A 12,922-nucleotide genomic window follows, 5' to 3' on the forward strand; every position below is an offset into this window, starting at 1 on the left:
GCCAGAGGCCACCCAGAGCTGTTGACATCCTCACCACTCAAACATCTGTTAATCTAACTCAGGTTGAATCAATTCACTGATCCTAGCTCCAATGCTTGCTGGGATAGAGAATTTCAATTATGGCCCTCTGAGAGACACCATTCCTCCTCATCTCCCTTTCAAACAGGCAATCCTTTATCATGAAATTGTGTCCCCTTGTTCTAGATATTCCCATGTAGGGAAACATCCCCTTGACATTCTCCTTCTGAATCTTATACATTCAATAAGATCACATCACGTTCTTCAAACTCAAAGGGGTATTGGTACAACCTGGTAAGCCATTCCTCAGAATTTAAAATGAATTGGAGTTGTCTCTCCCTACATAAAGCTGTAGGGCTCCCTCTTGGCTCTCTATCAGCACAGAGTAGCTTGCCCGGGATCCTTCTCGCCTCTGTGGGTTCACCACCACACGAGAGAAAGTGTCTATACTGAGCTGCTTGCCTTTGGAGGATGAGGATGTAAGAGAAAAGAGCAGGAGTAGACCATTTGGCTGATCAAGCTTCAGTTTGCATCTCCAGCACTACAAACAGAAGGCTACTTGTAGACCCTGAATGGTCTGGTGAAGACACGGCCAGATATACATGAACCATCTGAGAGGTAGTGCAGGGCTTGCAGCTGTCGAGCCACCATGCATCAATTGGCTAGCTGCAATTCTTGCACACCGTTAGTGATTTCTTGTTGGACAGCTGTGTGCAGGTACAGGTCCTGCCTCTCTTCTAGGGACTGTGAGTAATAGCTGTAACCTATGCTCTTTAAGAGCACCAGATTCTCAGCTCTATTTGACACTTGCCTGGTATGTGGGTAATACAAAAAGCATTCTCTGTTCCAGGCCACTGTTTAACTAGTCATAGTCTGATGAAGGATGTGCTTCTGATCGTAGGGAACACAAGTGCACTCACAGGGGTGACCAGTGGCATTGACCCCAACATTCAAGATACCGAAGTGTGACGAGTGCACTGACCTGGCTAGGGGCAGCCAAGACACCAGAGTCTAAGGATCTTGAAGGCTTGGCCTTTTCAGGTTGAGAAGTGGCTCAATAAATTTGACTCAATCATTCAGGGAAGGAGGGGACAGTCAGGAGGGTTAGGGCATGGGGAAAATTGAGGTCGAGTACTGTTTGCGGAAGTATCTACTTAGAGACTTTGTCCCTTTAATTGGTTGTGAAATTAACTGGGCATGGGATCAAAATGCCAGGTCAGATGCATCTGAAAATTCAAAATCACTTTCTAAATCCAAGGCAGCAGATGCATGGGAACATCATTGTAATATCACTAGCCTTGTAATCCAGGGACCCAGCCTAATGCTGCTGGAGCACTGGCTCAAATCCCATGGTGGAATCTGAACTCGATTCATAAATCTGGGATTAAAAGCTTTAAATGTTGACCATGAAATCACTGTCAGTTGTCGTAAAAACCCAGCTGGTTCCTTTTAGGGCAGAAAATTTGCCATCCTTACCTGATCTGCTTTCCAAGTGACTCCAGACCCTCAGCAGTGTGGTGACTCTGGACTGCCCTTTGATACTCCATAGTAAGTAACTCATTTGGGTCAACCTCTTTTTCAAAAACTCACTAATATATGCAGCTTTGTGCCAACAGTAGGGGAGATGTCCCATATCTTGCAGACTGTGTGCCAGACACCACCACCACATTGCCAGGATGTCCCACAAGAGGGGCAGACCCACCCGAGGTGATGGCACAGTGGTATACAGTCAGGAGGGAGCTGCCCTAGGAGTACACCTGGACCCCATGAAGTCTCATGGCATCAGGTCAAACATCAATAAGGATGGTTCCTCCTGGTTACCACCTACTGACCCTGCCCTCCCTCTCTCGACTGATCAATCGGTACTCCTCTATGCTGAACACCAGGTGACTCTGGTTCAATAAAATCTGCAGAAGACATCCTGGTGAAGCTATAACACAGGATCACTTGCATGCCAGACAGCCAAAGCAGACAGGGCTAAGTGATATCACTCCATGTGATACCAAGAAATGTCTGAAGATGCTGAATATTGTAAATTCTATGGGTTTTGGCAACATTCCAATAGTACTGAAGGCAATGTGCTCTAGAACGTGCCATGTCTCATTCATCCTGTTCATGTGGAGTTACCACGCTCACATTTACTCAACATGTGTGTTCTATACATTAAGAAGTCGGAGCAAAACTTGGGGAGAAGAATCGGGGGGAGTTTTTCCACAGTTTGGAGTCATACCAGGCACATAGGATGATGGCTGTCATTGTTGGAGGTCAGTAATCTCCACTCCAGGACATCTCTGCAGGAATTCCCGAAGTGTAGTGTCCTAGGCCCAACCATCAATGCTTCATCAATGACTTTCCCAACCATCAATGCTTCATCAATGACGTCAGAAATGGAGATATTTGCTGATGACTACACAATTTTCATTCGAGACTCCTCAGATACTGAAGCAGTCCATGTCCAAAGGCAACATGATCTGGATAATATCTAGGCTTCAGCTGATAAGTTGACTGTAAGGATAAGCTCAGCAACTAGACCAGTTAGTTTCACTTCAGTGAAGAAACTTCTAGAAGCAATAATTCATAGAAGTAGGGTCATAGAAGTATATAGCATGGAAACAGACTCTTCCAGTCCAACTCACCCATGCTGACCAGATATCTTACATAAATCTAATTCCATTTGCCAACATTTGGCCCATATCCCGCTAAACCCTTCCTACTCATATACCCATCAGATGCCTTGTAAATGTTGTAATTGTACCAGCCTCCACCACTCCCTCTGGCAGCTCATTCCATACACACACCCTCTGCATTAAAAAGTCATGTGGACAAACATGGGTTGTCCACATGAGGGAAAACCACTATGGATTTCTTAAGAGGAAATCATGTCCAACTCACTTGTTGGAACCCTTCGAAGAGGTAACAAATAGTCTTTGATGAGGAGAAGGCTGACATGTACATGGAGTTTTAAAAGACATTTGATACACTACCACACAATAGACTGGGAGAAATCTTATTGTTTGTGGAATAAATAGATGTGGACATAACAATGTTGGAAAATAGGAGGTGATGCTCAACTTACATATAAGACATGAGTTACACTTCAGCTGGAGGACTGTGTATGGTCTGAGCCCCACATTTTAGGAAGGATCTGAATGCAATGGAGAGAGTGCAGAAAAGATTTCTGAGATTGGTCAAGATTAGAGAAGTTGAGAATGTTTGCCCTTGCGAAGAGAAGGCTAAAAGGAGATTTAATAGAAGTTTTCAATACCGTGAGGGGTCTGGACAGGATCAGCAGAAAGAAACTGTTCCCACTCACAATAGGATCGAGAACAAGAGGGCACAGATTTAACATGATTTGTAAAAGGAGTAATTGGGAGATGAGGAAAACTGAACTTTTTCATACATTCAGATCCGGAATGTGGTAGAGGCAGGATCAACAGGCCATTCCAGAGAGGTTCCAGATTGTTTTCTATTCAAATAGCAAACAACGCACAAGGCTGTGGGAATGAGATGGAACAATGGCACAATGCCAACATGCAAATTTGAAGAGTATGTGAAACCATGATAGACCAATGGCCTCTTCTGCACCGTGTAACAAATAGTTGATTCTTTGAAATGGCAAACAGAAAGGACTATAACCATTTTCCTTTGACATTCACCGTCACTGAATCCCCCACTATCATCATCCTGAAGGTTACAATTGACCAGAAACTGAACTGGAATGGACATATAAATGCTGTGGCTGCAAGACCCAGATCAGAGTCTTCGAATTCCACGGCAGATAACTCATCATCTGACTCCCTAAAGCCTGTCCACCATCCATTTGGCACAAATCAGGAATGTGGTGGAATACCACCCACTTGCCTCAATGAGTGCAGCTCCTACAACACTCAAGAAACTTGACACCATGCAGGACAATTAGAGTCATAGAGGTGTACAGCACGGAAACAGATCCTTTGGTCCAACTCGTCCATGCTGACCAGATATCCCAAATTAGTCTCATTTGCCAACACTTGGTCCATATATCTCTAGACCCTTCCTATTCATGTACCCATGCAGATGCCTGTTAAATGTTGCAATTGTACCAGCTCATCCATACCTTTTGCGTGAAAAAGTTACCCTTTAGCTCCTTTTTCTATCTTTCCCCTCTCACCCTAAACTTATGGTCTCTAGTTCTGGACTCCTCCACGCCAGGGAAAAGACCTTGTCTATTTACCCTATCCATGCCCCTCATGATTTTATAAACCTCTATAAGGTCACCCGCAGCCTCCAACGCGCTCCAGGGAAAACAGCCCCGGCCTATTCAGTCTCTACCTATAGCTCAAACCCTCCAGCCTTGGCAACATCCTTGTAAATCTTTTCTGAACCATTTCAAGTTTCACAACATCTTTCCTATAGGAGGGAGAGCAAAATTGCACACAATATTCCAACAGTGGCCTGACCAATGTCCTGTACAGCCGCAACATGACCTCCCAACTCTTGTACTCAATATTATGACCAATAAAGGAAAGTATACTAAATGCCTTCTTCACTCAGCTGTCTCCCTAAGACTCCACTTTCGAGGAGCTATGAACCTGCATTCCAATGTCTCTTTGTTCAGCAATTCCCCAGGGCCTTATCATTAAGTGTGTAACTCCTGCCCTGATTTGTATCACATTCACAAACAGCAGCAGCGTGTACCATATACCAGAGAGTAGTTAAATCTATGGAACTTTCTGCCCAAGGAAGCAGGACAGGGAGGTCCATTATTTGTTGCTGCTGCTGAGGTTCGAGGGAGCTCTTCCCCAAACCTCTCCATGTAGGGGGTAATTCTTCTGGCTGTTACAGAAAGAGAGAAAGTGAAAAGGGGGTGTGGAGTACTTGGCACAAAATGAAAGCTGTTGGAGCAACTAAGGAGATGCTCAGAACCTCAGTGGAGAGCCAAGCAGCTTCTGGAGGGTTGGCTGCACTGAGTTTCTGCTGACGCAGCAGTTAAAACAATAAACTCAGTTCCTGAGTGGTTGCCAGTGATTGGGCATTGTTAAAATAACTGGCATAGTCTTTCATTCAGAGGATGTGGGTATCACTGTCAAAGTTGGCATTTGTTATCCCGTCCCGGACTGCCTTTGGGAAGTACGTGCAGAACGTCCTCCTTGACACGGACAGTCACAGTGCTGGTGAGACTGCTGCTTACACACAGCGTTGGAATTCTGACCTTGCAATGATGGACAAGTGGGAATAGATATATATAAAACACACATATGCCCGAGTTGGTTGGTATGCAACTTGGCAGGGAACAGGGGAGGTGATGATGTTCCCATGATCCTGTTCTTTGTCCTTCTCTGCCAGTGGAGGTCACTAATCTGGGAGGAGCTGTTCGATTGACCCCTGGTGAGTTGCTGCAGTGTATCCCGTGGATGGGACACTCCAGTAGTGGAGGGGGTGGGTGCTCCATTTAGCTCAGCAACCAGGGGAGTGGCCCACTCCCCTCCCCCCTGTCAGTGATTGGCTGTGCCCTGGATGGGTATTGAGCTGCTTCTGTGTTGTCAGAGTTGCTCCCAGCCTGGTGAGAGGTGAGTATTCCAATACCAATGTGCTCCTCACTGTTAGCACATGTCTAAAAATTATATTCTGTCAAATGAGGAGATAATTATAATTGTAAGGTGATGGATAAGGTGAATAGCCAAGGTCTTTTTCACAGGGGAGGGGGGTCCAAAACTAGAGGACATAGGTTTAAGGTGAGAGGAGAAAGATTTAAAAAGGTACCTAAGGGGAGAGAGGCTATTGTGTGCATGGAATGAGCTGCCAGACGAAATGGTGGAGGCTGGTACAATTACCAGCATCTGGATGGGTATATGAATACGAAGGGTTTAAAGGGATATGGGCCAAATACTGGCAAATAGGACTAGATTAGGATTTCCAGTTGGTGTGGACGAGTTGAATGGAAGGGTCTGTTTCTCTGCTGTACAGCTCTATACTCTATGCTGCTCACATTGCACACCATCTGATATTGACTTCCCATTGGGGTTAGGCTGAAGTAAAGGGAACTGGATCTAATCCAGGAGAGGGAGGGGATGTGAGGCAGGGGATTAAGTTAACATAACCCCTTGGGTCTTTGCCAGATAAGTAATCTGGTGTTTTATTGCTGAAATGCAAAGCAAGCTAAAATTGTTTGTCTTGCACTCATCAAAACAAAAGCAAGAATGTTTAATTTCAAATGGTCACAACAATGTATATTCCTGAAAAGTGCTGAATGCTTGGCTGAGGTGAGCTGCTAAAGAAATTTGTTCAAACCTCATCCCTTCTTTTGAACTATGTGGGATCTTGGGGAGCTTCTGTTGCTTTTACCATGGCAACTGAGTTTTGGCAACCAATCAAGATCCTTTTGGTCTGTGGCATAAATTGTGATTGCTTGAGATTCGGTATTCTTGCCTTTGTCCTGAAAGAGTGTACGATGAAAGGTTTTAGGAACATGTTTGTCTCTCTCTAGCAGAATTCAAGATGCGTAGGCTGAGCAAAACTTTTGTTTGTTAAACAGGAAACAGTTGTTTCTTTTGTGGAGAAATCTCGAACAAGAGGTCATAGTTTTAGGCTAATGGGTGGCAGATTTAAAAGCAAGATGAGTAATTATTTTCCTTGAAGGTCAGCGGAAATATGCAGAATTCAATACCTCAGAATATGTTCAACATCAGAACACAAATTAAATTTAATGGTGGGATAGACAGATTTTTAATTAATAATGGATTGAAGGGTTATGGAGGGTGGGTAAGAAAGTGGAATTGAAGCCATGATGAGATCAGCCATTATTGTATTAAATGATGGAACAGGCCCAAGGGGTTGAAAAGCCTGCTCCTAGTTCTTATATTATTCTGGTCTTATTTGTACAAAAATAATTTAAATATTTTAGAGGTTCAACAAGATGAATATTGGAGCTGAGTGGAAAGAGGTGATTCATAATTTTTGGTTGAATAAAAATGATTGAGGAGGTTTTCTCCAAAATAAAGTATATCTTTAAAACTTCACGGAGGTCCTTGGATATAAGCAGCTATTTCTCTAAGTGAAAGCTCCTTCACTACATTGTGAACCTCAATCTAATAGACTTGTCAAAAAAAAAAATTCACATTTGAGTGCAAAAGATGTTTCATTTGGAGATTCGGCAGGGTCTCTTGGGAAATTTCCCATTTGCTATAGATTCTATAATCAGGATGATTCCAGCTTCCACTTGCAAACCCCTGTGCTTCGCTTTCACTTGCTGTCGAACGCTTAGAGATGGAGAATGGTGTAGTGAGTTTTAAACAGATTGCACATTAATGTAAATGATGATACTTTCATCTTTTTAGCAATGAGAGAGAATGGGGGACAGGTTCTTAAAGGAAGAAATCTTCTCCTCTTTCGATGTAATTCCTCCATTGGGAAGCATTTGCTGAACATTGCAATGGCAACAGTAACAAACAATTCAGAAAATCAATCAAGATTGTAACGTTGCTCAGTGATAGTTAGAAGCTACACACTTTTTCTTCCAGAAACAAAGGGCATATAGAGTCATAGAGATGTACAGCATGGAAACAGACCCTTCGGTCCAACCTGTCCATGCCGACCAGATATCTGCCAGCACCCGGCCCATATCCCTCTAAACCCTTCATATTCATATACCCATCCAAATGCCTCTTAAATGTTGCAATTGTACCAGCCTCCACCTCTTCCTCTGGCAGCTCATTCCATACACGTACCACCCTCTGCATGAAAACATTGCCCCTTAGGTCTCTTTTATATCTTTCCCCTCTCACCCTAAACCTATGCCCTCTAGTTCTGGACTCCCCAACCCCAGGGAAAAAACTTTGCATCCTATGCCTTTTTGAGCTATTGAAGAGCTCCGGGAGACTGTTGCTTTCTTCATGGCAATGCCTTGGCCAATCACAGCCAACCAATCAGTACACTTTTCTCCTGTAGTATAACTTTGTGGTTGTTTGAAATTTGGCTTTATTGCATGTGCCCTGAGCTTTGGGAACATTCTCTCTATTCAATAATGTTCAAGTTGAATAGAACCTAATGTCTGTTTGTCATTAGAGAGGCAGTTGGGGTGGTTCTACATTTTCAGTATCATGAGAGACAAAGTCCGATTCCTTCTAAAAGGTGATTGGTAATGCCTGTAAAGTAAGAAGGGAGCAAGCAGAAAGCAGGATTGAACAGAAGGTCTTGTGTGGAGAGAAATGTCAGCATGGCCTCTGGTGGGTCAAGTGGGCTGTTCTGTTACTTGTTATGGCTGCAGGTTACAGTCCAGTGAGTAGAGAGACACACATCGGCGAGGGTCTGTGTGAGGCACAGTAACCATCAGGAAGTGGAGGTGGAAGGGGTTGGGTACAGAGTAGGAGAACCTGAATCCCTCTCCTGGGAGCCGGACGGAGTTCAGGTTGCCACCAAACCTCTCCTTGTGGAGGAGGAAAGGGAAGGTGTGGTAAACAAATGGTGAACAACCCTGGGATTTTGTTTTTAACATAAGCACGTAGACAACTAAGTAGTTGAGGTCAATGTGGTTTTGAGCTGAACAGAACAGTGACATCCTGACTTTTTAGAAATATTTTCTCAACAATGCATTCAGTGATGCTATGACAGACATCTGGAGCAGGTATGACTAGAACCCAGGGCTCCTAGCTCAGAGGTTGGGACACCAATACTGCACACAAGAACACCAGCCCCAAGCTCCTGGGTTTAATTAATCATTTGAATTTGCCTCAGCACCATAGGACCTAGGCAGTAATGGGGGCCCAGCGAAATAGCCAAGCAGCATTCGGTGCAAAGGGGGTGGTGTAATGTGCGCTCGGGGTTGTGGGAGTGGAACTGGCAACAGAAACCGTGAAAAAGGAACTAGTTTGTGAAAGGAAATGTCAGAAGAGGAATATCTGCTGATGTGACTGAAAGCGGACAGGAAATCGTTAGTGAAAGGGATTGAGATTCATCCTGGTGCACAGGAAGGGGCTAGTGCCAGAGAAAGATATCTGATCCACTGCAGACAGTCAAAAAGAAAATATCACAGCAAAAAAAGCTGTGCCACTGTGAGTGGCTCTGCCCTCAGTTCTCAGCTGCTGAAGGTCCTCAGCTCTGGAAATCCACACACACACACACAACCTCCCCCCTCCCTTTGAGTGCTCTCACGTCTCAACAGCTACACCTTTGAATATGGCATGAAAGTTTGTGCAGACAATCTCTGCCTGATTATACTCCTTGGGACATTCTCCCATCCATAAAGATGCAAAAGACTCTGGTGCTGTGAGGCAGCAGTGCTAACCACTGAAAGGAAATTAGGGCACAGACTTAAAGTGATGTGCAAAGGAAGCAAGAATCATGTGAGAGAAAAACATTCCCACACAGCGAGTGGTTAGGGTCTGGAATATACTGCCTAAAAATGTGGTAGAGGCACGTTCAGTTGAGGCATTCGAAAGGGCATTGGGTGGTTGTTTGGATAGAAATGGTGCGCATGGATATGGCTGAATAAGCACGGGTGCAAATCAGATATCGGCTGCATTAGGAGGTTTTGTCTCCATGTCTTGTCCAACACTTGATGCGGAGCTGTTTCTAGCAAGGCTTTTGACAAAGATGGTCTTATTTCCGTAATTTCTGGCATAGAGTACATTCATCACAGACTCATAGAATTGTTATGGCTCAGAAGGAGGCCATTCAGCCCCACATTGGTCCATGTCACCACATGATATGTATTCCCCAGTGCATTAGGCAGAGTGCCTGAAATTTCCCGATGACATGGTCCCACAAGGCAGACTGGATTTAAAATGTTGGCTCGGCAGTAGGAAACAGAGTAATGATAGGTCAGTGTTTCTGTGATTAGAAAGACGTTCCCTTCTGCAGGGCTCAGTACTAGGTCCCTTCCATTTTGTGGGATATATTAAAGATTTGGACACATATGTAAGGGGCATGGTCAAGATGTTTGCAGACAATGTCAACAGAGACACGCACAGAAATTCCTAGAAGTATGGCATTCCAACCGGAACTCTATCAACAAACACATTGAGTTGGACCCGATTTACCGCCCCCTGAGAAAATGTACTGGAAATGACATCACCATAAGAAATGACATCACCACAGGAAATGACATCACCTCACCAAAGAAACCCAAACATATAAATAGAAAGCAGGAATCATTAGAAGTGCTTCATCTGGAGGGTCACTGAAGATGTTACCTAGTATGGTGATGAAACGTCTGAAAATGAACTTTGTAGCTCAGCAAGCAAACCTACATCCAGAATGATTCGGAGTTGCCGGTGTTGGACTGGGGTGTACAAAGTTAAAAATCACACAACACCAGGTTATAGTCCAACAGGTTTATTTGGAGGCACTAGCTTTCAGAGCGTCGCTCTGAAAGCTAGTGTGCTTCCAATTAAACCTGTTGAACTATAACCTGGTGTTGTGTGATTTTTAACTTTGTACATCCAGAATGTCAACATTGGCTGCATGATTGATTGTCAGCAACGGATTGTAGAAAAGTGGCTAATGAAGTTCAGTGCAGAGAAGTGGAAGGTGATGCATGTCAGGAGGTCAAATAAGACAAAGGGGTAAGCAACGAATGGGAGAACACAGTGATAAACCTCAGAATGAACATCCATACATCTCTGAGGGTAGCAGGATGGCTAAGATGTTTAAGAAGGCATATAGAATTCTTTTATTTGCTGAGGTACAGAATGCCACATAAGGGAGATAGTGGTGTCATGGTATTGTTGTTGGTCTAGAATCTAAAGCCCCAGGTAATACTCTGATGGAATTTGCACTCTTTTAAAAATCTGGAATTAAAAGTCTAATGGTGGCTGGTGTCAATTGTTATTAAACCCATTTGGCTCACTGATGTCTTTTAGGGATGGAAATCTGCCATCCTTACCTGGTCTGGCCTACACGTGACTCCAAACCACAGCACTGGGGTTGACTCATCATTGCGTTTGGAATCACAGAAATGTTACAGTACAGAAGGAGGCCATTCTGCCTAATATGTCTGTACTGACTGTACAAATGATCATAATGACTTTGTGCTATTCTCTAGCCTTTCCATAGACCTTGGCATATTTGATGATTATTTAAATAGGAACAATGTCTTTTCGCATGCTTCAGTTGAACTTACCTTGACCATACTTGCAGCCAGTGCATTTGGCAGTGCCAGACCCAAGCCACTCATTGAGTGATAAAGACTTTTACCTCATTAGTTCCTGAAGAAGGGCTTATGCCTGAAACGTCGATTCTCCTGTTCCTTGGATGCTGCCTGACCTGCTGCATGATTCTTTTATGGGCTGCAACAATTTCTCCCTATCTAAACTATCTAGCTGTCTCATGATTTGGAAAAATTTTATCAGCTTTTCTTTTCCTCATCAGGGAGAACAATCCCAATCTATCCTTATAAGTGAGGTTTCTCATCCCTGGAACCATCCTTGAAAATCACTTCTGCACTCTCTCCAATGTATTCACATCTTCCCTATAACATTGCACCATCAACTGTATACAAAGCTGTAGGATTTGGACTCCAGAGTTGACCCTATACAGGTCTATATGGCTGTACTCTAGACCTAATTGCATGTAGGTCTTTAGACCTGTATTCAAGTGCTGATTGCATACAGATCTACAGGACTCTAGTCCAGGGCTGACTGTATTCAGATCAATAGGGCTCTAGTGCAGGGCTGACTGTATATGGATCTATAAGGCTGTACTCCAGGGTCAACTGTACAGAGATCAAGAGGACTGTACTCTAGCCTAGATTGTATATAGGTTTATAGGACTGTACTTCAAGGCTGACTGCATACAGATCTATAGGGCTGTACTGCAGGCCTGACTGTATACAGATCTATATGGCTGTACTGCAGGGGCTGATTGTATACAGACCTATAGAGCTGTACTGCAGGGCTGACTGTATACAGATCAAAGGGCTGTATTCCAGAGCTGACTACATACAGGTCTATAGGGCTGTACTGCAGGGCTGACTGTATACAGATCTATAGGGCTATATTGCCGGGCTGACTGTATACAGATCTAATAGGCTGTATTCCAGGGCTGATTGTATATACATCTATAGGGCTATATTCCAGGGCTGAATGCATATAGATCTATAGGGCTGTACTGCAGGGCTCATTGTATACAGATCTATAGGGCTGTACTGCAGGGCTCATTGTATACAGATCTATAGGGCTGTATTCCAGGGGCTGACTGCATACAGATCTACAGGGCTGTACTGCAGGGCTGACCGTATACAGATCTGTGTGGCATCTGTACAGATTCCTGATGAAGGGCTCCTGCCTGAAACGTCGATTTTCTGCTCCTTGGATGCTGCCTGATATGCTGTGCATTTCCAGCACCACTCTAATCTTGACTCTAATCTCTAGTATCTGCAGTCGTCACTTTCGCCATGTATACAAATCTATAGGGCTATATTCCAGAGCTGACTGTATACAGGTCTATAGGGCTGTATTCCAGGGATGACTGTATACTTGATAAAAGTCTGGATTGTACAATTCTTGATCCCTACGGACTGACCTGAAACAAACTAAAAGGGAGTGTGTGGCTGGGTTGGAGAATCATGTACCCTACCTCCCCAACTCCACTGAATGAGCCTGATCCCTGTGTGTGTGTGAGAGAGGGACAGAGACAGAGAGAGAGAGACACAGAAAGAGAGATCTCTCTGGTAGTCGAACTCACATGGAGTGAACGACCCCCTCCAATAACTAACCTGCTTTGCTGGGAGGGGGGAAGTGACAATTCCACAGGCTGGTGTGTGGGGAACTGGAGGGACTTCACCCTCTGATACCTCTATGTTGAAATAGTTCTAATGGAGAGTTACAGGAGGAAGCTGAAACTTGGCACGGTGATGCAGGCTGACTATCATAGAGTCATAGAGACTACAGACCCTTTGGTCCAACTCATCCATGCCGACCAGTTATGC

The 12,922-nt window shown here is 44.2% G+C and overlaps 1 protein-coding gene across 3 annotated transcripts in view; it reads left to right on the plus strand.

Annotated features, from left to right (window-relative positions):
* Positions 1-12,922, plus strand: part of LOC122552167 (GEM-interacting protein-like) — a 104,215-nt gene that overhangs the window by 9,716 nt on the left and 81,577 nt on the right. Inside the window, exon 1 of one of the 3 annotated variants that reach the window (XM_043694703.1) lies at positions 5,472-5,567. The exons of the other annotated variants lie outside the window; for them this stretch is intronic. The gene's annotated coding sequence lies outside the window, so the exon portion shown is untranslated. Of the gene's footprint in view, positions 1-5,471; positions 5,568-12,922 lie in introns of those variants that run through there. 3 annotated transcript variants of the gene reach the window in all.

Source organism: Chiloscyllium plagiosum, chromosome 8 (assembly GCF_004010195.1).
Source record: "Chiloscyllium plagiosum isolate BGI_BamShark_2017 chromosome 8, ASM401019v2, whole genome shotgun sequence".
Taxonomy (NCBI): Eukaryota; Metazoa; Chordata; class Chondrichthyes; order Orectolobiformes; family Hemiscylliidae; genus Chiloscyllium; species Chiloscyllium plagiosum.